Genomic DNA, 26,694 nt, shown 5'->3' with positions numbered 1-26,694 from the left:
ATTCAATTTGTAAGTACAACATAAAATATTAAATTATTTGACCAAATATAATTTATAACCTAAGTATGAGAGTCTAGAATACCAAGTTTGACACATCCAGGAGATCATTTTTATCACCTAGTTATAAATTTCAATTTTTAGAAGAGAACAATGTGAATCATTGTGGCAATATAAGTCCTAAAGCACTGTTTTCTAATCACATAAGAAAAAAAAATTACACTTTTCAAGATCCAATAAAAGTTAATTAGCCCCAGGGAAAAAAACATAAAATAGTCTTTAAAAGAAAAAGGAAGAGAAAGAGAGACTGAGACTTCTGAAAATCCAGGCAAGGAAAAGACACATGCAAAAGCTAAGTCAAAAGCAATGGAAAAGCTAAATAAATGTACACACAGCTCAGTCTGACCAACCCAACTACATCATTCAATAAAAAAAATAATAAAAAAATATAATTAAAAACAATGATGCAGAATGTGAAAACACTAGTAACTATAAAAAGCACAAATTTAAAAAGAAATTATGGGTGCTCCTGGATGGCTCAGTTAGTAAGCGTCTGACTTTGCCTCAGGTCATGATCTCACGGTCTGTGGGTTCAAGCCCCACATCGGGCTCTGTGCTGACAGCTCAGAGCCTGGAGCCTGCTTCAGATTCTGTGTCTCCCTCTCTCTCTGCTTCTACCCCACTCATACTGTGTCTCTCTCTCAAAAATAAATAAACATTAAAAAAATTTTTTAAAGAAATTATGATCACAACAATGTAAAAAAAAAATCTATATATGAAAAAGAACAAAAAGGCACATACACTCACACAGTAACTATAGTCATATTAAACTGTGGGATTAAGGGGGCGCCTGGGTGGCTCAGTCGGTTAAGCATCCGACTTCGGCTCAGGTCATGATCTCACGGTCCGTGGGTTCAAGCCCCGCGTCGGGCTCTGCGCTGACAGCTCGGAGCCTGGAGCCTGTTTCGGATTCTGTGTCTCCCTCTTTCTCTGACCCTCCCCTGTTCATGCTCTCTGTCTCTCTGTCTCAAAAACAAATAAATGTTAAAAAAAAAAAATTAAACTGTGGGATTAAGCAAGATTCTCTTATTTTAAGAGAACCATTGCTTGAATTATCTAAACATAGTGATGTTTAAAAACTTTTTTTAAATATTAATTTTTGAGAGAGAGACAGACAGATAGAATATGAGCAGGGTAGGGGCAGAAAGACAGAAACACAGAATCTGAAGCAGGCTCCAGACTCCAAGCTGACAGCACACAGCCCGACACTCGGCTCAAACTCACCAACCATGAGATCACGACCTGAGCCAAAGTCGGGCCCTTAACCAACTGAGCCTCCCAGGTGCCCCATATACTGACTTTTTTAATGTAAAGATTTTTCAAAAGAAAATAAACTACATTTTACATATAACTTACCACACTTTCTCTTTTCATACTTCTACCAAGATATCATACTTCTACAAAGCACTAAATTCACGATATCTAAGCACTAAATTCATGATGTGCATTAAACTGTTTTACCACATCACAGAAAATGTAAGGATTAACATTATTACCCTATTCTCTGCTCATAAAAATAATTAGTGGGCAGTGTAATAATTAAATTAAGACACCCAATCTAAGTGAGTCATCCAATTAATTAATTCCATATATCCAAAGTATCAGCACACGGTTTTAATAACCAGTTTTAATAATCAGTATAATTATCCCAAGTGCAAATTAGTGAAACTTGACATGACCCTATACCCAAAAAAGCTGTAAAAATGAAGTGTTTTTTGTATGGTTTAAGATAAAAATGAAACTCTAACTACCAACATAGGAAACAAAGTTTGTCACTGTCCCCAAACTATACTTGCAAACAGAAGAACAATAAATAGGCTAAGAAGTCATTTCCCCAATAACAAGTATCAGTCCTAAGACCAATTTCCCTCTGAAAAAGTCCTTTACTCATTCTTGTAAGTTAGAATACATCATTTCAAACGGTGCAAACTTAATGCCAGAAGGAAATCAAATTCCAAAATACTGCCAACTCAGACAGAGGCTATTATACCAAGTCTTTACCATTACAAAGTTGTCAGAAAGAGTCAAAAATAATCTTCAATCAGATCTGACATAAAAAGTTTATAGTTCATCACTTCTGTTCTCACTACAAAAACAAACAAAAAACAAAAACCTGAGAAAAATGAAAATGACGACTCAGCTCCATCAGAGATTTGAGCTCAGAGGGAAAACTGCTACCCTGAAAACTGGAGAGACAGACACGCAGATACAGAAAATCACAGTGTGGGAGATGCAGAAGCCCGGGAACATAAGCCTTCAACTGAGCCAGTATCAACAGGAATACTTTAAACAGTAATTGACAATTTGTTGGAGGCTCTGTGTCGACTAGCTTAGGGTGAAAAACTGAGAGGGAACACAGTCTTTGAGAAGTCCCCACATTTTCTTGACTTTTTACCTCCAGGAACCCTATCAGGTTCTCACTGGGAAGATGTGAGAAAAATGTCGTTTCCTCAAGGGGGAGGGGAAAAGTAACCATCCTGAAATATGCCCAGAGCTCTCTGTTCTTAAAAAGGTCTGCCTCAAAAGAAAACTAATTTTAATAAAGCCTAACTAAGTGGAATTTTATAGAGCCTAACCAACCAGGGTTTTACAGTATCTAACCAACCTAGGGGAAAGGAAATATCCAACTCCAGCCCCCCCTACCCTTCAACATGAGGTAAGAGATAACCAAATCGAGTTCACTAAATCACTGAGAGCTAATCTGATCCCTTACCACCACATCAATGTAACTCCTGTACAACAATAGAGCATCACAAATAAAAGAACTGCAAGCCTCAGACCCTATTAAAGGATTCTCTACAAAACCCAAAAACAGCAGAACAGCCAAAAACAAAACACTACAAATTTTAGTCTCTGAAACCACTGCTACAGCATATAGTAAATACAGCCTAACTCCTTGTCAGAGAAACATAAAACCTCAAACTAAAGGCCTATTTACTTCAGTTTGTTTTACCTAATATAACATGTCTGGCTATCAACAAAAATGTACAAAGCATTGTAAAGGCAAAAACTGTACTCTGAAGACACAAAGCAAGCCTCAAAACCAGATTCAGGTAGGACAGAGATTTTAGAATTATCACTGGGTTTAAAAATAGCTATGGTAAATATGCTAAGGGTAGTAATGGGAAAAGTAAACATGCAAGAACAGATGGGTAGTGTAAGCAGAGAAATGGAAACTCTAAGAAAAAAGAAATGCTACAAATCAACAACACTGTAAGGGAAAAAGTATGTCTTTGATGATAAACAATAAACTAGATCCGTAAGGATCAGAATCCACCACACAGGATAAATACTATAATACTTACATCTAGGCATATCATAACAAAACTCAAAAAACTAGCTGAGAAAATCTGAAAAGAATCAGAGAAAAAAAAGCAAAAAACCTTACCTAGCCAGGAGAAAAATAAGAATTCCATCAAACCTTCTCTTCAGAAACCATGCAAGCAAGGTGAGTGAAGTGAAACATTTTAAGTGTTAAAAGAAAAACCACCAATCTAGAATTCTGTACCTAGGAAAATTATCCTTCAAATGTGAAAAGGAACTAAAAGCTTTCTCTGACAAAAATTGAGGGAACTGAAGGTCTACTGGCCTTCCTTGCAAGAAATGTTTTAAAAAGTCCTTCAGAAGGAAGGAAAATTACAAAGCATTATAAGTACAAATTACAAAGGGTCAGAAAATTTGGATTACATAAAAAAAATGAAGAAATTAGAGAAACAATTTTTAAAAAGGTAGGGGCATCTGGGTGGCTCAGTCAGTTAAGCATCCAATTTCAGCTCAGGTTATTACCTCATGGTTTGTGAGTTCGAGCCCCTCACTGGGCTCTGCACTGGTGGTGCAAAGCCTGCTCGGGATTCTCTCTCTCTCTCTGCCCCTTTCCCACTTGTGCTCTCTCTCTCAAAATAAATAAATAAATTTTTTTAAAAAGGTAAAATTAAATCTTACTTTTCTTATTCTTAATTGATCTAACAAAATAACAATTTGTTAAAAATAATAATAATAGCACAATATATATCCAGTGATCACAGCTTATAGATAAATGAAATGAATGGCAACAATGTTATAAAGGATAAGAAAAAGGAATTAAGAATACTCTGTGATAAGGTACCTGTACTACCCATGAAGTGATATACTATTATTTGAAACTGAACCAAGGGGTGCCTGGGTTAAGCATCTGACTTCAGCTCAGGTCATGATCTCATGATTCATGAGTTCGAGCCCCACACCAGGCTCTCTGCTGTCAGCACAGAGCCCACCTCGGATCCTCTGTCTCTCTCTCTCTCTCTCTCTCTCTCTCTCTCTCTCTCTCTCTGCCCCTCCCCTGCTCGTACACTCTCTCTCTCTCACTCTGTCTCAAAAATAAATAAACATTAAAAAAAATTAAAGGGATGCCTTGGTGGCTCAGTCAGTTAAGCGTCCAACTTCAGCTCAGGTCATGATCTCATGGTGCGTGAGTTTGAGCCCCACATCAGGCTCTGTGCTGACAGCTTGGAGCTTGGAGCTTGCTTCGGATTCTGTGCCTCCCTCTCTCTCTGCCCCTCCCCCACTCACATTGTGTCTCTCAAAAATAAACAAACAAATACATACATACATACATACATACATACATAAAAGTGAACCTAGATTAGTTGTAAATGTAAAATTACAAACTCTGGGGTAACCACTAAAAAATATGTAAAGTAAATATAATGATATACTAAGATATGATTTAAAAAAATGAAATTATATAAAATGTTCAACTGAAACAAGAGAAAGCAATAACAGAGTGGAAGACAAAAAGAAACAACAGAGACAAGGAATAGAAAGCAGTTAAAAATATGGTAGATATAAATCCAAGTATACAAATAATTACCTTAAATAACAATGGTCTCAATACATCAATTAAAAGACAGATACTATTGGGGTTCCTGGGTGGCTCAGTTGGTTAGGTGGCCAACTTTGGCTCAGATCATGATCTCACAGTTCATGGGTTTGAGCCCCACGTCCAGCTTTACTGACACCTTGGATCCTGGAGCCTGCTTCAGATTCTGTGTCTCTCTCTCTCTGCCCCTCCCCCACTCGCACTCGTGTGTGTGTGTGTGTGTGTGTGTGTGTGTGTGTGTGTGTGTGTGTGTGTCTCTCTCTCTCTCTCTCTCTCTCTCTCTCAAAAATAAATAAATATTAAAAAAAGACAAAGACTGTCAGTCAATGATGAAGGGTGGGCATTACACAATGCCAAAGGTCAATTCTCAAGAAGATCTAACTTCCCTTATATGTATACACCTAACAACAAAGCATCAAAATATATGCCATAAAAATTAACAGAACTGCAAAGAGAAATACACGAATTCACCATATATTTGGAGACTTCAACACCCCTCTATCAGTAACTGACAGAACCAAAACACATAAAATTAGTAAGAATACTGTTAAACTGAATAGCACCATCATTCAGCCAGATCTAATTGCCATCCATATACTACTTTATCCAACAACAACAGTATACACATTCTTCTCAAGCTCAAAGAGAACATTTACCAAGACAGACTACATTCTGGGCCACAAAACACACCTTAGTCATACAAAGTAGGCTCTCAGACCACAGTGGAATTAAACTAATAATTAATAACACAAAGATAGCTAGAAAATATGCAAATATTTGGAAATAAACAACACACATAAGTAACATGTGAGTCAAAGAAAACATCTCAAGAAATTAATATTTCAATCTAAGTAAAAATGTAAATAAAACATAAGAATTTGTGGGATGCAACATGCACCACTGTATTTTCTCTCTCAGAGAAAAATTTATATACCATTGGAGGCATATATTAAAAGAAGGAGCTAAAATCAATCACCAAGCTTCTGCCATGGGAAACTAGAAAAAGAAAGGCAAATGAAATCCAAACTAAGCAGAAGAAAACAAATAATAAAAATCAGAGAAGAAATCAGTGAAATTGAAAATATGTAAACAATAGAGAAAAAAAGCAACAAAACTAAAAAAGCTGGTTCTTTGAAAAGATCAATAAAATGGATAAACCCTTAGGATTCTCAAGAAAAAAGGAGAGATGACACAGGTTAGTAATATCAGAAATGAAAGAGGTTCCATCTCCAGCGATCCTATGGACATTAAAAGGATAATAAAGGAATATTATAAATAATTCAAGGCCCATAAATTTGACAACGTAGATGAAATGGAACAAATCCTTGAAAGACAATCTACCACAGCTCACAGAAGGAAGAAAGAGATCACCCATATAAGGCTATAATGATCAAAGAAATTGAATAAATAAATAATAATTTCCAAAAATGAAAGCTTCATACCCAGATAATTTCCCAAGTGAATTCTACCAAACATTTAACCAACAAGTAATACCAATTCTCTACAGCCTGTTCCAGAAAGTATAAGAGGGAGCAGTTCTCAATTCATTCTATGTGGCCAGCATTACCCTAATACTAAACCCAGACAAGAAAAGAAAACTACAAATATCTCTCATGAACACAGATACAAAAAACCCCTCAAAAAATATTAGCAATTCTAATTATGCACCACAAATAGGATTTATTCCAAGTATATAAATCAAGTTCAATATTTAAAAATCAATTAATGTATCAATTAATGTAATCAATCACACATCAATACAAGAAAAATCATGTGCTATCAATACATGCAGAAAAAGAATACATAAAATCCAACACCCATTTACAATAAAAACTCACAGCAAAATAGGAATACAAAGGAACTTCCTCAAGCTGATAAACAAAATCTATAAAAAATATACAGCAAATATCATTCTTAACAGTAAGAAACTAGATACATTCCCTCTTAAGACTTTTCCCTTTCAGAATTCCTACTTATATTACACTGGACATCCTAGCTAATGCAATAAGACAAGAAAAGGATATCGATGATATACAAATTAGGAAGGAAAAAATCAAACTGTCTTTTGTTCACAGATGATATGATCATCTACATAAAAAAATCCCAAAGAATTGGAAGGGGGAAAAAAAAAATCAAAATCTGGTATTAATAAGCAATTATAGAAAGACTGCAAGATATAAGGGAACTCTGTACTTCTGTTCAATTTTTCTCTAAAGGTAAAACTACTCTAAAAAATAAAATTAAAAGAAAACAAAAAACACAAAACCCTCCACCAAACAAACAGTAATCCATTAATTCTGAATAGGTGTTTGAGGAGAGAAAAAAATGTGTTCAACATGATTTTCCTTCTTCTTTTTTTTTTTTTTTTTTTTTTTTTTTTTTTTTTTTTTTTTCCTGTGAAGCTGAAGAATAGCTGGCTGGGGAATGCGGGGTAGGAGATTCCTCCAATTTCTCAAGCCTCTGTGAATCCAACAAAAACAAACACTACATAGAAAGTGAAGACTCCAAACCATAAAATAAATCAAACCCATCCATACTCTACTTTTCAATCTTTGCCAATTCATAATTCTCTGGAAAATATTTATTACAAGTGGAAGAAACTTTATCTTGTTGTTAAACATTAGACCAACTTCAAGGTCTAAAATGAGGAGGGGAAAACTACAACCAAAGAGAGTTTGATCCAAACCTGAATCATCAGCCACAATCTCCACCCTATACCCCACTCCTCCAAGAAAAGCCTTCCAGGCTTTTTTTCATTCATCAGAATCACCCACAGATCAAAAAATCTTGACTTTTTCTCACTGATGTGGACAGCGTATTAAAAAAAAAAAAAAAAGATACACTAACAACATTCTACTATTCTTTTCATTCTACTACTCTTTCACATTGATGGAAATGTGAACAGAAAATGATTCAGAAGATATTCTTATTACTGAATTATAGCATCTATTTATATTAGTTTTTACATTATGATCATTTTAACACTTTATTTCAAGTACTTCTACAGTATTATTGCAAATTTTATACTCTAGTATGTCTCCTAAAATTAAAAAAAAAGAAACCACCACTGTTGTAGTAACTGGTGATGGTCTCTGAATCACCCAAATACTCATGCTGAAAACAGGAACTTGGGAAAATTTGTCTGTAATTGAAGATCAGTTATGTAGGAAAGTCCTTAAGTTCAAGCGTTGAGAGATTCCCAGGGTTTCCTGGAAGATGGGTTTGATATTCTACTGCATGGAATGAATCAAAAATTCATTTTCTTCTACGTCAATCACTTTCATGCAAATCCAAAGATATTGGTTCAACCTACATTTATACTTACCACCAATACATACACACTGTTAATATGTACCTTGAAAAGGACAAGCACAGATACAACCATAGGTAGTTTTACCATTGCCAAAAAAATTTCCTGTTAAGCATCCACAATATGTCTATGAAGTAACTATGTATTTTCAACATTATTCAAAAAAGAATTCGAACAGTACTACAATGACTTACTCAAAACATAAGAAAAATCCAATGGAAGAAGAGACACTTACACCTAGAACTCCATCCAGCACCATGCACCACCTCACTAGACTATTACTATTCTCTAGTAAGAAGTTTTCTCAGATCCCATGACCACAGGAATATTATGATAGAGAAATGTGGGCAATGAAGGGAGAGCTACACTCTCATGCTCACTTTAGAAAAGGTTATTTTATTTTCTGAACTCAGCTGAGAGAGTACAGCAACAACACATTTTTCTAAGTTCAAGTGAATTAACTGACCTGAAGAATGTCTCCCTTCCAAATATACTATTTCAAACTAACAGAAAAACAAAATATGGTTAAGTCAGAGAGATCAGGACTAACTGTATGTTTACCTAGTATCTTCATGAATGATCTTCACCCAATAATAAATAAAATCTTCTCCCATAAATAAGGCTACATTCACAGGTCAGAATCTATCATATCAGCATTTAAAGCATTCTCTATTTCCTTTTCTCATTTTGTCACTCCAACAAATTGAACAAACACTCAACAATTACCAAACTTCAGAATCTGAGAGCTAGAAAGGCCCTTAGAGATCATTTGGTCCATTCCTCTTTTCTTCTAGACCTCCCCATTTACCTATTGAGACACTAATAGCTAGAGAAGACAGTAATTTTCTCAAACTAGTTCATAGCAGGGTACAAACCAGAACCAAGGCAACTTGATTTCCGTACTGGTATTCTTTCCACTACATCATGCTGTTGTCAAAAACTCTGAAGAGCCTGAGATTTTATTCTAAATGCAAGTTAAGTAATCAGCTTGGACAGTGTCATGGATATTGAGAAACAAAATCATCTAGCCATACACAACTTAGATACTAAGGACTGAAACCACATACTCTTGTGTACTGGGTTGAATAATGTCTCTCCAGAATTCATTCATTGTGATCATAACCTTATTTGGAAATCGGGTCTTTGCAGATATAATCAAGGTAACATGAGGTTATAGTGAATTAAGGTGGGCTCTAATCCAATGACTGGTGTCCTTATAAGAGAGAAATTTTAATACAGATACGGAGGGAAGACTGCCATGTGAAGATGGAGGTAGAAATTAGAGTTATGCTGCTACAAACCAAAAAACACTAAGGACTTCTTGTAAACAACAAAAGTTAGGGATGAAAGGATTTTTTTAAGCCCGTAAGTGTGTGGTAATTTGTGATAGCAGTCCTAGAAAACTAATGTAACTACCTACACATACAACTTCCTGTGTATATTAACAAGACTTTATTAGGCCAATGTCCTCATTAGCATACCTCTACTATTCCAGAAGACTCTTGCATGAATATAACTTGATTGTTCATTACAGAAGCTTCAGGAAAGACCCATCAACTCTTCAACAAGAAACATCAACAATTTTCAAATCCTTGCCTTGCTGTTTCGCCAATTCTAAACTATTATATCATGGTATTCAATCCTAATCAGGCCCCATCATTACCACTGGAAGACTCAAATAAAATTTCAAATTCTCACATTTTAGCCTTGATTTTGCCCCTCTAAGATACCACCAAAGCTCTTGCAAGGTGGTATTCTCCTTCACAGCATAAGCCATAAACTTGGCTTTGTTTTATCAGTAGGTTGTGCTAATGATACCTGGTTAAATCAGCATCAGATAATCCTGGCAGAAGGTATGACACTCTTGGGTCAGAGACAAAGAAGTTTACTACTCAAAACAACAGTAGTGGCCAGAATATAATCTTTTGCACTGGTTCCCCAAGCTCTAATTCTTAACAGGCAACACAAGGAGAGCCAGTGATGCCTGTACACACAGTAGGCTGTATTATAGGAGAAAAAAGCTGAGCTTATCCAATCTAAATCTTTCAAGGAGTAACAAACCCTATCTTTTCCCCCAAAGGGATTATCTTGATTATCCTGAACAGCAAAGAAATCTATCACCTGTCCTTATGGAAACACTATTTCTATCTACGTAGGCTGTTTGCTATACAAATTTCCTTAAAAGACAGCCCCCAACAAAAGCTGTCAATGCTTCTGCTCAGAATATGGACAGAAACACAAAAGACTCCTAAAGAATTGTCTCCAAATAGGTGTCCTCTTTGTCCTAAAAGGCTAGAAATTCTTAGGAAATCAGAATGAACATAGTATAACACAATAAGTATTACATGTTACAGGAGAAAAAAATTAGAGCAAAGTATACTTTCTGTATAACTAAAACTACTTGAACTGAGTCACAATTTCTTAATATGCCTATACATCAAATACCCAAAAGTAAATACCTATGATATTATATTTATTTTAAAATGTTCCATTTCTAAAATAGTATCTCTAACAAGTTTTTTTGCTAATTTTCTAGGTTTGGTAGTGCTCATGAGAAAAAGGAGCACTTTAATTATACCTGTAAACATGTTAATTAGTGAAATCCTCCAGAGCAGATTTTAGGGTACTCAGATTTTCAACCAAAAAATCTAAGGTCCATATTTATCTGAAATGTTTGTGAAAATAGAGGTCTTATTTAAATTTTATACTTTTAGGGGTGCCTGGGTGGCTCAGTCAGTTAAGCATCTGACTTCAGCTCAGGTCATGATCTCACAGTTTATGGGTTCAAGCCCTGCGTCGGGCTCTGTATTGACAGCTCAGAGTCTGGAGCCTGCTTTGGATTCTGTGTATCCCTCTCTCCCTGCCCCTCCCAACTAGCGCTCTGTCTCTGTCTCTCAAAAAATAAAATAAAATGTTAAAAATAAATAAATAAATTTTATGCTTTTAAATTGATCTACATAAAAATGCTTTCACATAGTTATATTTAAACATCAACACTTCTTTTGTATCTGTTTGAAATCTAAGATTGTATCTAATACCATTTCAATAGTGACCTGTTCTAACTTAAAGTCTGAAGTTAAAGTCTGAAAAAGAAATTAAAAACTGAATTTTATAAACAATTTTATTTTTATTTTTTTACATTAATTTAAAACTTGGAGAGTGTTCTGCATCCTGGAGGGTGGGGGAGAAGCTATATTAGAATGTCTTTAGAATTGTCAAAAACTAAAATTTCCAAATAGTATGCGGACATAAATAGTATTTTTAAACTGTAAACAACTTTAAATTGAGCAATTTAACTTTATCCCTACCCTTAGGTCAAGCAACAATCCCAGGATAAAGAAAGGCAGGATGATGAGTAAAATGAGCCACCACACTACATGTCTCCAGCTAGCTGTATGACTAAAAGCTTATCACTTCATCTCTCTAGGTCTCCTTTTTCCCATTTACAAAACACACACACACACACACACACACACACACACACACACACACACACAGGCATTAACCTAAATGTTCCTCAAGGTCTATTTTGTGTAATAATTATGTAAGAAGCTTTTACCCTTCTGATAGGCTCCATTTTCTCATGCTTTAAGGAAATTCACTTTCTACTTTCTTGCCCTGCCAATCTTGTAGAATCCACCACAGATGCAAGGTATTCTAATGAACTCCAAGTAGTCCATGTATGGCTGAGACTAAACCATGCATTCAACAAGTTGTAATACTTGTTATCCTTCCTTCAGAAAATACCAAAATCTAAAACAATCACTGCTGACAAGAAGCTCAATCATCTAGGGGCACGTGAGTGGCTCAGTCAGTTAAGCGCCTGACTTTGGCTCAGGTCATGATGTCACGGTTCATGAGTTCGAGCCCCGCTTCAGGCTCTTTGCTGACAGCTTAGAGCCTACAGCCTGCTTCGAATTCTGCGTCTCCCTTTCTCTGCCCCTCCCCTGCTCACACTCTCTCTCTCAAAAATAAACAAACATTAAAAAAAAAAAAAGGAAGCTTAATCATCTAAGCCAAAACAATCTTGAGAAAGAAGACCAAAGCTAGAGGTACAACAATCCCTGATTTGAATCTGTACTACAAAGCTGCAATAATCAAAACAGTATGGTTTTGGCCCAAAATCAGACTCATCAATCAATGGAACAGAATGGAAAGCCCTAAAATAAACATAAGCTTAAATGGTTAATTAACCTATGACAAAGGAGGCAAGAATATATAATAGGGGAAAAGACAGTCTCTTCAATAAATGGTGTTAGGAAAACTGGACAGCTACATCCAAAAGAATGAAACTGAATCACTTTCTTATACTACACACAAAAACAAACTCAAAATGGATTAAAGACCTCAATGTAATACGTGAAACCATAAAACTTAAAAAAAAAAAACAACAACAACAGGCAATGATCTCTTGGACATTGGCCTTAGTAATATTTTTCAGGGTATGTCCCCAGGCAAGAGAAACAAAAGCAAAAATAAACAATTAGGATTACATCAAACTAAAAAGCTTTGCACAGTAAAGGAAACTATGAACAAAATGAAAAGGAAGCCTACTGAATGAGAGAAGCTACTTGCAAATCCAATAAGGGGCTATATCCAATAAGGGGCTAATATATAAAACATATAAAGAAGTCATACAACTCAAAACCAAAAAACAAACAATCCAATTAAAAATGGGCAGAAGACCTGAAAGAAGATATAGACAAGGTCAACAGAAACATGAACATCACTAGTCATCGGAGAAATGCAAATCAAAACCACAATGAGATATCACCTTACACCAGTCAGAATGGCTAGTATCAAAGAAAACACACACACACACACACACACACACACACACACACGCACGCACGCACAAGAAATAACAAGTGTTCACAAGAATATAGAGAAAAGGCAACCCTTGTATACTATTGGTAGGATTGTAAATTGGTGGAGTCACTATGGAAAACAATATGGAGGTTTCTCAAAAAATTAAAAATAGAAATACCATTCAACACAGCAATTCCACTTCTGGGTATTTATCTACAGAAAATAAACATACTAATTCGAAAACATATATGTACCCATATGTTTACTGCAGCATTATTTACAATAGCCAAGATATGGAAGCAACATAAAACTCCACTGACAGATGAATGGATAAAGAAGATGTGATATATATACACATATTACTCAGTCATAAAAAAAAATACTGAAATCTTGCCATTCATGACAACATGGATGGAGAGTACTGAGCTAAGTGAAATAAGTCAGATGGAAAAAGACAAATACCATATGATTTCACTTATATATAGAATCCAAAAAACAAAACACACAAACAAAAGAAACAGACTCATAAAAACAGAGAACTGGTAGTTGCCAGAGAGGTGGCAGGAAAGGCAAAAGAGATGAAAGGGATTAAGAGGTACAAACTTCCAGTTATAAAATAATTAAGTCACAGGATGGAAAGTATAGCATAGGGAATGCAGTCAATATAATGTGATAAATTTGACTGATATAATCACCAAAAACTGGAAACTCCCCCAAAAGTCCATCAACTGGTAAATGGATAAACTAAATGATATATCACCATATAGCAGAACATAGCTCAGCAAGAAAAAAAGAACAAATTACTAGTATACACAACATGAATGAATCCTAATGCATTACGTCAAGTGAAAGAAACTAGATTTCAAAAGCTACATACTAAATAATTCTAGTTAAATGACATACACGAAAAGGTAGACTATAGGGACAAAAAACAAATCAGTGGTTGCTAGGAGTTGTGGCGAAGGGAGAGGCTGACTACAAAGAGACAACATAAGTGAATTTAAAAGATTATGGTGACAAATATACATTTGTCAAAATTCCAAGATTAAACACTAAAAACAAATAATAACTTTAATGTAGGACTAAAATCTGGACAAGAATCCAACCTTTAAAAGTCAGCTATCAAAAATGTCAAAAAATTCTAAGATGAGTTGTTTATTTCAGCACCAAATATACCACACAACAATGCAAGTACAATGTACCATATTTAGCCATAAACAGGGAGTAAAACATTTTTTTATTATATGTATTACAGATTACACATGGTACTCAGAAAATGTTTATTAACTAATACACAATTCAACAGAGGTTAGACTGACCTGGGTCTTTCTACTTCACTGCTATACACATACATGCTTCAAACACATAATTATCCATTTCTCAACATATTAATTTATAATTAGAACAGGGAAGTGCTGTCCACAAATATACTAACCTGAATTCGTTCAGTTAATCAATAAAGGCAATAGAACACTTTATCTTGAATGAAAATACCATCAGGGTCATGGGTACTCTCTTAGCAAAAGCAGCAACCTAGAACAACAAAAACAAATAAACAAATGAAATTGAGCCCTACTCTAAGTTCAGTTAGAATACCCTCAGTTATTATACCATTTAAAAAATTCCTTTTTCTCCCTTATAACATGTTATAACATGTGAAACTTTTGCAAGCAGTGTTTTTCTGCAAGCAGTGTTTTTCAAATCCCAATAAAGAACGGGCTTTTACTTTGCAAATTACAGTCAAACACAGTAACAGTGTCTTAATTTGCTCCATAGTTTATCTTAAAATAAGTCAGCACCTATAAAACTTACTGTGTGAACACAAAACCCTTTACTTTTGTCTACTTTTTAACATATAGGACAATCAGAATTCTCTCTTTTCAGACTAATGCTCAAAATCTTCTACAACCCTCACACCCCAATTAGCTCTACAACCTAATTTCTGACTATCTTCTACAGAAAATTCCATTCAAGCCAATTTAATTTGCTTGCTTTCCACAGAAAAATGTTGTCATTCTCTGCAACACACCATTCCTTCTTTTTAGAAGAGGGACTTTTTCTCCCTTATCCTCTTGGTGAATCAATGCATATCCATCAATTTTCTCAAAATCCAGCCCCTCCATTTCTCCCTGAGAGCTGATAAAATCACTCTGTACTCCATTAATCCTTGCCAGAATATGTTGCTGCCTTATACAGGCGCCATCTCATGTGATCTTCTGATAAGGGACCCTATCTCTTATTTCTTTTGTCTCCCAATTATATACTACCATGTTTGACACATAGAAAGTAATCGTATGATTGACAAGTGAATGGTCTTAATAAAGATTCACACATCAAATGTTTACTAAGTACATATGTACAAGTCATTAAGTACAAAAAGCCAAGAATAAGATAGCAACACAATACATTCTTCGGAAATATGTCTTTCTGCCAGGTACCTTACTACTGATACATGAGATTTAGGACTGACATTATTATGAATTATGAGAAGCAGTCTTTCTCCAATGACACCAAAGCCTACTGAAACCAATTTTTTGTGATTAGAGATAATATTGAACCAACTTCAACTCCTCTAGCATAAGCTAATCCAACTATTTTCATTTTAAATTCCAAAAGTCAAAAACCTATTCTGAGGCAGACCAGCTTATTAAGAACATTCAGTAAATTAAACTAAAAATAATAAGCACATTAGTATAGTGCTTTACTATTTACATTATCTCAACTGCTAGATCTGGTTGAAAAAGACAAACTACTGCTAAGTTAACTACTCCAAGGGCCCATAAACAAACAATTCCTAAATGGCCATTAACTAGAAAAATCAGCTAAGGGCTCGTCATCATTTCTTCCTAAACTTCACCCGAAAGGCTTTACCAACCTCCCACAATAATCCAGTAGTTTAGGATTTATGCTTCTAGCCATTATGGTGTAACTGGTACCAGGTTTATGCTCAGACAGTAAGCAACTACAAAACTAGAGAAAACATATGATGAAACAGTTTACAGACACTGGACAATAGTATAGCTATGCATTCCCTGAGTGAAGGAAACAAGCTAGATAAGCCCTATAAACACCTTGACTTTTTGCCAAGAGACATGTCTAGATACCACTGTAGGCAGGGAGATTCAAAGCATAACACAGCAATCTCCTTAACTTGAAAAGACAAAGATCTAAGTTCAGTAAGTTATAGGTGGCAGGAATTACTGGAATAATATACCACAGAGGAGACATTATGCAAAAAAAAGCCCCATCTATGTAGGGGTCCACTTGAGTCTGACTTAATACTCATCTACACACAGAGTAAAATCCATGAGGCCAGGCAAAAAGCAACAGCTGAGGAACTAAAAAAAATGAACAAGCAGAGCTGAGGACGTTGGAGGTTCCATCCAACCAGAGTAGAGAGAGACCTTGTATACTCTGGGCAATAAGGAGAGACCTCAATATGGCTAAATCAGTCCTAGAATAAAGACTAGGGGCACCTCAGTCAGTTAAGTATCCCACTCTTTTTCAGCTCATGATCTCAGGTTTCATGGGGTCGAGCCCCGTGTTGGGCTCTGCACAACAGTGTGGAGCAAGCTTGGGATTCTCTCTCTCTCTGACCCTCACCACCCCCCACTCTCAAAATAAAGTAAAAATAAACATTAAAAAAAAAAAAAGACAACTCTCTAATGAACCCAAAAGAGCTTAAAAACAAACCTTGAAGGAACAACCCAACCCTCAATTTAACATCTGTAACCAGATGATTAGCCAAATAGAAAACCTCTGATTTACAAGGCATCAGGTAAAGTATTCAGAAAGGTTCTGCCTCAGTAGTAGGGCAATTAGATTAAGTGATCCCATTCAACAAAGATTAAAAGCAATACCTTAAAGGATCAAACACCTTCCAAGTTATTTCAATATATTCCAGAAAAAGTTTGAAGACTATAGGAATACAAAAATATCCAGCACCCAACAAGGTAAAATTTGCAATGTCTCCTTTTACATGCCTGACAAGCATCAACTGATTTCCAAGCAAGTTTTTAAAAAATAAGAAAAATAGAGCCATAATGAGTAAAAATATCAATCAAAACCAGCCTAGATATGACACAGTTGATAAGATTAGGAAACTAGGACATTAAGAGTTGTTATAAATGTATTCCATATGTTCTAGAAACCAGAAAAAAAGTTGACTACATTTTAAGTAAAGACAAAAAAAAAAAAAAAAAAAGACCCAAATCAAACATCTAAAAATGACAACCAGAATGTTAGAGATGCTCTACCTGACACTCAGCGAATAATGAGACTTTCTTCTCTGATGGATCCAGACTCTATTCCTGGTGTTGTATGTGAGCTGTAAGTATTGTATTGTGCCCTCAATTCCTTTTGAGTGGTTCCTCCTAGCCTTAAGTAGTTCCCTCAAAGGTATGCACTGATTAGTACTCAACTGAATTCTTGAAAGGAACCTCTAGAGATCTGCCCAATTCTCTTGCAGCTCTCTCTTCTCTGACATTCTGCCCTGTGAACTCTAGGTGCCTTGGCTCCCCACAGCTTCCCAGCTCCATCTCTTCAACTCAGTAAGATTTCTGGGCTCCTCTGGGTTCTACTGACCTGCTCCATGCCTAGAAACTCTCTCCAGGCTAGAGCAATCTTAAGTCTCACCTAGTTTGTTTCCTGTCTCTCAGGGATCAAAGTCTTGTGTTGCCTGATGGCAAATGTCTTAGAAACTGTTGTTTCATATTTTTTTATCCAGTTAGTTCTTTCAGGCGGAAGGATACCAATACCAATTCCTGCTGGTCCATCTTGGCTGGAAGCACTATATCAACCATTTTAAAGGAAAACTATGAGCTAAATTAACTTTGTGATAGCACTGAACACTGAAATTTTCCAAAATTAGATGTATCCAATTGACACCACTCATACATTAATAAGTTATCTGAAAGCATGTAATAAATGCATAATATGTGGAAAAAAAAAAAACATTAGTAACCATGAAGGTGAAATACCAGCTGTTTGCAAAGAATAAACAACACCCAGTAAGAAAAACAGTGAGGGGAGCCTGGGTGGCTCAGTCGGCTGAGCGCCCGGCTTCGGTTCAGGTCATGATCTCACGGTTTGTGAGTTCAAGCCCCGCGTCGGGCTCTGTGCTGACAGCTCGGAGCCTGGAACCTGTTTCGGATTCTGTGTCTCTCTCTCTCTGCTCCTCCTCTGCTCATGCTCTGTCTCTGTCTCTCAAAATAAATAAATAAACATTAAAAAAAATTTAAAAAAAAAAGAAACAGTGAAAAGCTATTTGTTGGATATGTCTTTAATAGCCAATGCAACTAATCTAGAGAGTAAGGTCTTCTACCTGAAAATGAAGGAAGATTACCTCTCATATGCTGCTGAAGGTGCATGCGGTCAAGATTTAAAAAAAAAAAAAAAAAAAAAGTTAATTCCCAAGGAGCTTACAGAGAGGCTTTTAATATGAGCAAGAAAGAGATGCAACCCACACACCCAATCTGCCTGGGGCTGGCTCTTAACTTTTCTGTATTTTACTATGAGATCCTTAATAATCCAAGCTTGCCTCCACACTGGCTATAATGGCTTTTGATGAGGCCACTTCAGAACTTGATATACTGAATGAAGCCTCATCCAAAGACAGTACCCTCACCATGAAGTTGCTTAGAGACAACCTAACATTATGGACATCAGACACTGCAGGAGAATAATGTGGTGCTGCAGAAGGAGCAGAAAACTAAATGCATATAGAGGATTATCCTTCTTCCCCTCAAGAAACCTTATTCCATTTGAATTTCCTATAGTAAAGAAACCCATTCACATGTATGGAATCAAATGCTTATAGTCTTCACACTGCAGCTTTGGGAAAACTCCATCCCTTGATTTGTGTTTGCCTCGGCCTTTCTGGTGTGCAGTTACTGCTGTAGAAAAGTATTGATAGCTTCAATTCATATAAACATAAGTGACTTCCAAACACTTACATACAAGACTAAAAATGTATCTGGTATTCAAGTAATCTGAACCAGTTCTGCAAGTAACTGTGTTTTGTATTACTGTGAAGATATGAAAATGTAGTTAATTATAATTTAAAGAGTCTTCTACATAACTTAATTTCCATTAAGTTATATTCCCTCTCTTACTCTTTTCGAGAGTTTCACCCTTTGAGTAAGCAACTTTTCTGCGTTCTTAATGTACTCCTTTTTGGTAGGAATCCAGAAGTATGAGATTAAATGAAAAAGCATTTGACATTTCTGGGCTGGCTGTCACAAACTGAAATGCCTCCTGTATCCTGTATATGATTGAGGTCTTATATGTCTATGACAACAGGAGTTTCCTTACTCACTCTCCATTTGCTATTTATGTTGACAACCTCCCTTCCCAATGAAATTTACTTACACCTCCTACCTTTATAGTTCTGGTATTCACTTCAGTATGTAACGTAAGTAGCATGTTGCCACTAAGATGCAAGCATTGCTTTTGGCAAGTTAAAGTGCGTGTCACTTCTTAATACACTAGAAAGGGCAAATAAAGTACACAAGTCCACACCTAAAACTCTGGTACTTTTCCATGCAGATTTGTCCACATGTGAGAGGGTGCCCAGTTTGTCTAGTGATTGTTATTTAGAGAATTGGACCACTATTGTGTGGTCATTGACTGTGGTCCCAAAATAGCCTTGTGAAAACATTATGCCTAACTTAACAGCACAGTAACATACAATAAAATAACATTTTTTAAAACAGGGGAGCCTGGGTGGCTCAGTCACTTAAGCATCCAACTCTTGACTTCAGCTCAGGTCATGATCTCACGGTTCGTGGGTTTGAACCCCGCATCAGGCTCTGCTCTGAAGGCATGGAGCCTGCTTGGGACTGTCTCTTTCTCTCTCTCTCTGACCCTCCCTGGCTCATGTGCTCTCTCTCTCGCTCTCTTGCTCTCTCTCTCTCTCTTTTTCTCAAAAAATAAACTAAAATAAATGTTTTAACAACAAAAAAAGAGATTCCTTTATAGTTATTATCCTTTCAACTAGTCTGAAATCAGAAGGCAAAATACTAAAATTTCCATCAGTTGTAATAACATCCTTCCTTTTAAATTCCCATGGTAGTTTGAATTTCCAAATATTTTTCAATATGCCTTACATTGAATTTGACTGTTTCCCCACCCCAATCTCCACAAGATGGTGTACACCATGAAAGCCAAGACCATGTGTAGTCATTTTCATATCCTTTGGTTTGTAACACAGTGCCTTGACACACTGTGTTATACATTGACATTAGTATTTAACATTTTCTGCTCACCAATATCCCTTCTATCCAACTCAAGGATATTGCAAGGATCAAACAATAATATTTGTCAGAGTGCTTTGCAAAATAAAAATGTTTTGCAGATGTCAGATGAATTTTACTTCATTATCTATGATTATTCCAAATCTTAGCTGGCAAGTAGCAGAATGCTCCAGGGAGTGAAAAGGGAAGTGACCCTCATGATTAGCATGAGTTTGATGGTGGCTCTGCAACCTCCTTTATTCTGTCCCCTTTACTACAGGTTGGAAAGTCCACTTAGTCATGATATAAGTCATCACCCAACACCATCCCAGCCCCTACATCATCTGGCATTTTTATGGTTTCCAGCACCAGATCCAGTTCTAGCTCCCAATCTACAGTTCATAATGATTGGCCTTTTTGCTACAATCTTCTACCAGGCCCTTCCCTTACTGGGAACAAACCCAGTACAGAAAAAACCAACAAGGCAGAGGCTTATGACCTAACATTATCTCTGAAATGCTGAATAAAAAATCACTTATGGCTCTATGCCTTTTTTAAATATTTTTTAATGTTTAGTTATTATTTTGAGAGAGAGAGAAAGAATGAGCAGGGGAGGGGAAGAGAGAGAGAGGGAAACACAGAATCTAAAGCAGGCTCCAGGCTCTGAGCTGTCAGCACAGAGCCCAATGCAGGGCTCAAACTCACCCACCAAGAGATCATGACCTGAGCCGAAGTCGGATGCCCAACCGACTGAGCCACCCAAGCACCCCATCTGTGCCTTTTTAAAAAATACAAGTATAAATATGTAACAATGCCTTAGCTGCACTTTAAGTAGGATATGAGGAACCCAGGATCTTGTGACTTTCAAGATTATCGTAACTCTCAAGAACACATTCTGGCATTGAGGTAAGAATCCTAAAACAGAAATGAAAGAGTCTTCAAATGTCATCCCAGCTCTAAATATCAATTTACTACATGATTCTAGATCTAACATATCACTGCCCTAGATTTCTAGTTATTCTTATACAAATGAAAGAACTAGAATAAACTGTAAATGTCTCTTGCAACTCTAAAATTCTGGGAGTAAAAGCCCTATACCTTCTAGGAACCATCAAAATTCTTATTTAAATACCCATTAATCTTTATACCTTGCTACTAGACATGACTTCTTCCCCAAAAATTCTAAATAATTCATTTAGACAAGATATGATTCAAGTAACCAGTTCTAAAAGCAACTGTTTTCTTTAATCTTTCGCTAAAAAATTTCTTTCCAGTCCAAAAATTTCTTTTTGTTTCATTATTCTAAATCAGAGATGTTTTCCTCTAACTTTACCATCAAATACACAGTGATTATACCTCCCTAATTTTCTGGAAACTGAAAACTACAGCTTATATTCATGAAGTTCAGCAATAAATTCACATAAAATTTACTTTCCAAAACCAATCCGGGATACTTTCAATTCTACTACATTGAAAACAATTTTTTTAATTTTAAAACAGTTTTATATTACAGCGAAGTTGCAGCATACAAAGAGTTTCCATATACCACACACCCAGATTCCCCTATTGTTAACATTTTATATTACTACAGAACACTTGTCACAATTAATGAAAAAATGTTATTATTACTAATGAAACTCCATACTTTATCCAGATAAATATAGTAAATATCAAAAAATTTTCAAAGCAAACTCTTTTAAAGATTTTGCTATTTTAAAATCTTTATTTATTTTTTAAATGTTTATTTATTTATTTTGAGAGAGAGAGTGCACACACACAAGCAGGGGAGGGGAAGACAGAGGGAGAGAAAGCATCTCAAATAGACTCTGTGCTGTCAGTGCAGAGCCCGACACAGGGCTCAATCCCAGGAACTGCAAGTTCATGACCAGAGCTGAAATCAAGAGTTGGACACTGAACCGACTGAACCACTCAGGTGCCCCTCAAAGCAAATTCTTAAAAAGAGCAATGAAAATGTAATTCAACATAATGAATGCCACACAGTAAACAGAATACACATGGTAAACAAAATAAAATAAATATTTGTCAGGAGCTAAAATCTAGCATGTCGTTGTCAATAATAAATGCAAAGAGCTTAACTCCTCCACTAAAAGAAAAAAGATTATTTTAGATTGGCTCATGAAGTAAAACTCAATTGTATACTTACATTACAAGCAACACCTAAAACAAAGTAATGAAGAAACATTAAAAGGAAATATATGAGCAAAAGCAAAATGGGCAAATACAATCAAAATGAAAGCAGAGGTTATGATCTTAATAACTGACAAAAAACACCTAGGCCCAAAAGACACCTAGCAAGACAAAGTACAACTTTTTTTATTCTAAAAGACAAATAAATTGGGGAGCCTGGGTGGCTCAGTCGGTTAAGTGTCCGACTTCGGCTCAGGTCATGATATCGCAGTTCGTGGGTTCCAGCCCCGTGTCAGGCTCTGTGCGGACAGCTCAGAGCCTAGAGCCTGCTTTGGATTGTGTCTCCCTCTCTTTCTGCCCCTCCCCCACTCACAGTCTGTCTCTCTCTCTCTCTCTCTCTCTCTCTCTCAAAAATAAAAACATTAAAATAAATAAATAAATTTTAAGAGACAAATTAACAATGAGGAAGATAAATCAATTATGAATACTTTTGCACCAAAGAGCCCCATAGCAAGCTTTATAAAAAAAAAAAAACTACAGTAGCTGTATGAAAAAATTAATACAAACAGAATAATAGTAGGTGAAGCCACAGAAGACCAAAGCAATGTAATCAGTAAGGTAAATTACTACACCATATTGAACTTACTATATTGTTCTCTCTATCACAGTACAAAGTTCAATCTCTTTTCAAGTGGATATGGACTATTCACAAAAACTGATCATATATAAGGTCATACAGAAAATCTAAGTTCAACAATAATAGAAATAACACAAATTATGTTCTCTGATCACAGTGCAATAAAACTACATACGAAAAATAACAACAAAAAGCCCTTACTCCTGAAGGTTAAAAAATGTTATCTTAAACATCTTTTGAAGGAAATAGAAAACAACAAAACTGTAAGTATATGAAAAAATAAGATAAATTTCAAATGGATCAGAGATGGAAATATAAAAATTAAAACCATGAAAGTCCTGCAAGAAAACATGGATGATTTCAGGTATAACCTGGGAATGAGGAAAGTCAGTCTAGCAGTGATTCAAAATCCAAAGGTAAAAGATAGCATTTTTAATTAATAAAGTCAACAATAAAAACACTTTTTCAAAGTATACATGGCCAAAAGACCCTCAAAACTATAAGTAAAGGCAGAAAACAAACTGTGAGAAAAATGTGGCTGCTAAGCATTACTGCATACTTGACTTGCAGCCAGTCCAAACTCAGATGTGCTATTGAGTATGAAATACACACAAGATTTTGAAGACTTGGTACAAAAAAGAATTCAACTATCTCATTAATAATTTTTATACTGACTACATGCCAATGATAATACTCATTTTGAGTGTTGAAATGACAGGATTTTAAATATAAGTGGTAATATTTGGATATTTATAATTAACTATTATAATTAAAATTGTATTTTTATTTTTTATTTTGAAATTTAAATTTTCTAGTAGCCACATGTGGCTCATATTACATTTCTATCAGATAGCACTAATTTATATTCTGATCAAATAATCCCCCAACTCTGCAGCCATTCTAAAGATACACTTTCACAAATACAACATATGGAGAAGGTTATTCCAACGAGACATCATTTGCAATGGAAAAGAGAAATACGCCAACAAGGTCTGGATGCATAAACTACAATATACTAGCACAGTGAATATTATATAGCTGTAAAAAAGAATGAAGAGGACCTCTATGCATATATGCTCTCCAGTATATATACTATTATGTAAATACAAGTAATGTACAGAACAAATACAGAGTATGCCAGCTTTTAAGAAAAAAAATACAGATATTATATATATATATATATATATACATATATATATATATATATTTTAAAACAAAATACTGGAAATACCAAAATTAATAAAAAGTTACATGTAGGGGTGCCTGGGTGGCTCAGTTGGTTAAGTGGCCGACTTCGGCTCAGGTCATGATCTCACGGTCCGTGAGTTCGAGCCCCACGTCGGGCTCTGTGCTGACAGCTCAGAGCCTGGAGCCTGTTTCAGATTCTGTGTCTCCCTCTCTCTGCCCCTCCACGTTCATGCTCTGTCTCTGTCTCAAAAATAAATAAACGTTGAAAAAAAAAAAAAAAACCTTAAAAAAAAAAAAAGTTACTTGTAAAAGGCAAGGAAGAGAATGGAACCAAAAGGAGGAGATATGGGTAGAAGAATGTTTATCTAAGCTTATATTATTAATTAGTTTTGATTTTTGAACTAAATACATGTTTTACATAATTAAGAATAAAATTAAATCAAAAGGCAGGGGGTAGGGAGCATGGTACCTGGGTGGCTCAGTTGGTTAAGCGTCCACTCTTGATTTCAGTGCAGGTCATGATCTCACAGTTCGTGGGATCAAGTCCCGTGTTGGGTTCCATGCTGACAGCCTGCTTGGGGTCCTCTCTCCCTGCCTCTCCCTTGCTCATGCTCTCTCTCTCTCTCTCTCAAAATAAATATAAACTTTAAAAAAATTAAATCGGGGCGCCTGGGTGGCTCGCTCGGTTGGGCGGCCGACTTCGGCTCAGGTCACGATCTCGCGGTCAGTTCGAGCCCCGCGTCGGGCTCTGGGCTGATGGCTCAGAGCCTGGAGCCTGCTTCCAATTCTGTGTCTCCCTCTCTCTCTGCCCCTCCCTGTTCATGCTCTGTCTCTTTCTGTCTCAAAAATAAATAAAACGTTAAAAAAAAATTAAAAAAAAATTAAATCAAAAGGAAAAACAAAAGCCCCAAACAAATGATCTTAAATACATACGAAGTTGGTAAAATAACTACACACAAAAAAGAATTATTTAAAATGACTCTGAAAGCACTCTAGCTACAGATATAGAGCTAATATAGGTATATTAGCAGAATATATTCTAAAGAGAAGAACTACTAAAGAAATCTTGAAATTCAGTTTTATGATTTTATGATAATTATAATTCTGGTGTGATTTGTGAACAATTTTTTTGCAACATGTACAATAAACCAAATAGATAAATATGTTATTAGGAACGAAGATATTTAGTATGGTGGGGAAAACATAAAATGAAAAAAATTAATACAAAATAGACTCTATTGTTAAGTTTGAATTGATGTATGAATTTAACTTTTTAAAAATATATCTATTTCGGGGACCCTGGGTGACTCAATCAGTTAAGCATCCAACTTCAGCTCAGGTCACGATCTCACAGTTCGTGAGTTTGAGCCCCACATCGGGTTCTGTGCTGACAGCTCAGAGCCTGGAGCCTGGAGCCTGCTTTGGATTCTGTGTCTCCCTCTCTCTCTGCCCCTCCCCCACTCATGCTCTGTCTCTCTCTCTCTCTCTCTCTCTCTCTCTCTCTCTCTCTCAAAAATAAACATTAAAAAAAAATTTTTAATATATCTATTTCTTAGTTTTGTCCAGTAAGACATCTTAGAAGCAATGACATAATGACCCTGAAAATTAACCTCTAGCACCCAAATCATGGTATCTAAATTTTAAATACATACATATATACATGAATCTATCTATCTACCTATCTTGTTCTCATATCTGAAGCAGGGAATATATAAAGTAAGCCTGAGACATCATTTTATGTCTAACATAAAGAGTTCAAAGTCCAACAAGGGCCCAACAACAGAATACACACACACACACACACACACACACACACACACACACACACACATACACGGAGTAAGCTTGGGGCACCTGGGTGGCTCAGTCAGTTAAGTGTCTGACTTCAGCTCAGGTCATGATCTCACGGTTCGTGAGTTCGAGCCCCGCGTCGGGCTCTGTGCTGACAGCTCAGAGCCTGGAGCCTGCTTTGGATTCTGTGTCTCCCTCTCTCTCTGCCCCTTCCCTGCTCACACTCTCTCTCTGTCTCTCAAAAAGAAATAAATGTTGGAGCGCCTGGGTGGCGCAGTCGGTTAAGCGTCCGACTTCAGCCAGGTCACGATCTCGCAGTCCGTGAGTTCGAGCCCCGCGTCAGGCTCTGGGCTGATGGCTCAGAGCCTGGAGCCTGTTTCCGATTCTGTGTCTCCCTCTCTCTCTGCCCCCTCCCCCATTCATGCTCTGTCTCTCTCTGTCCCAAAAATAAATAAACGTTGAAAAAGAAAAAAAAAAAGAAAGAAATGTTAAAAAAATAAAAAAAGTAAGCTTGAAGGGGCTCCCACTGGCCAAATCTGAACATCAAATCAAAAGCTATAAATAATTATAAAACATTAAATAAATAAAAATCAATGAGACTATGCAACAAAACCAAATGGAAATGGAGGGAAGTTCCACGTCCAATAGACTAGAATAAGCTTGT

The 26,694-nt window shown here is 36.1% G+C and overlaps 1 protein-coding gene across 15 annotated transcripts in view; it reads right to left on the bottom strand.

The window, feature by feature from the left end:
* The window catches only part of FUT8 (fucosyltransferase 8), a 312,310-nt gene that overhangs the window by 248,865 nt on the left and 36,751 nt on the right, over window positions 1-26,694 (bottom strand). For all 15 annotated transcript variants that reach the window (XM_045060078.1, XM_011283275.3, XM_045060082.1 and 12 more), the window contains exon 2: window positions 14,470-14,567. The gene's annotated coding sequence lies outside the window, so the exon portion shown is untranslated. The remainder of the gene's footprint in view (window positions 1-14,469; window positions 14,568-26,694) is intronic.

Source organism: Felis catus, chromosome B3 (assembly GCF_018350175.1).
Source record: "Felis catus isolate Fca126 chromosome B3, F.catus_Fca126_mat1.0, whole genome shotgun sequence".
Taxonomy (NCBI): Eukaryota; Metazoa; Chordata; class Mammalia; order Carnivora; family Felidae; genus Felis; species Felis catus.
Note: the sequence above shows the minus strand (reverse complement) of the source record. Positions and strands in the feature narration are given on the sequence as shown.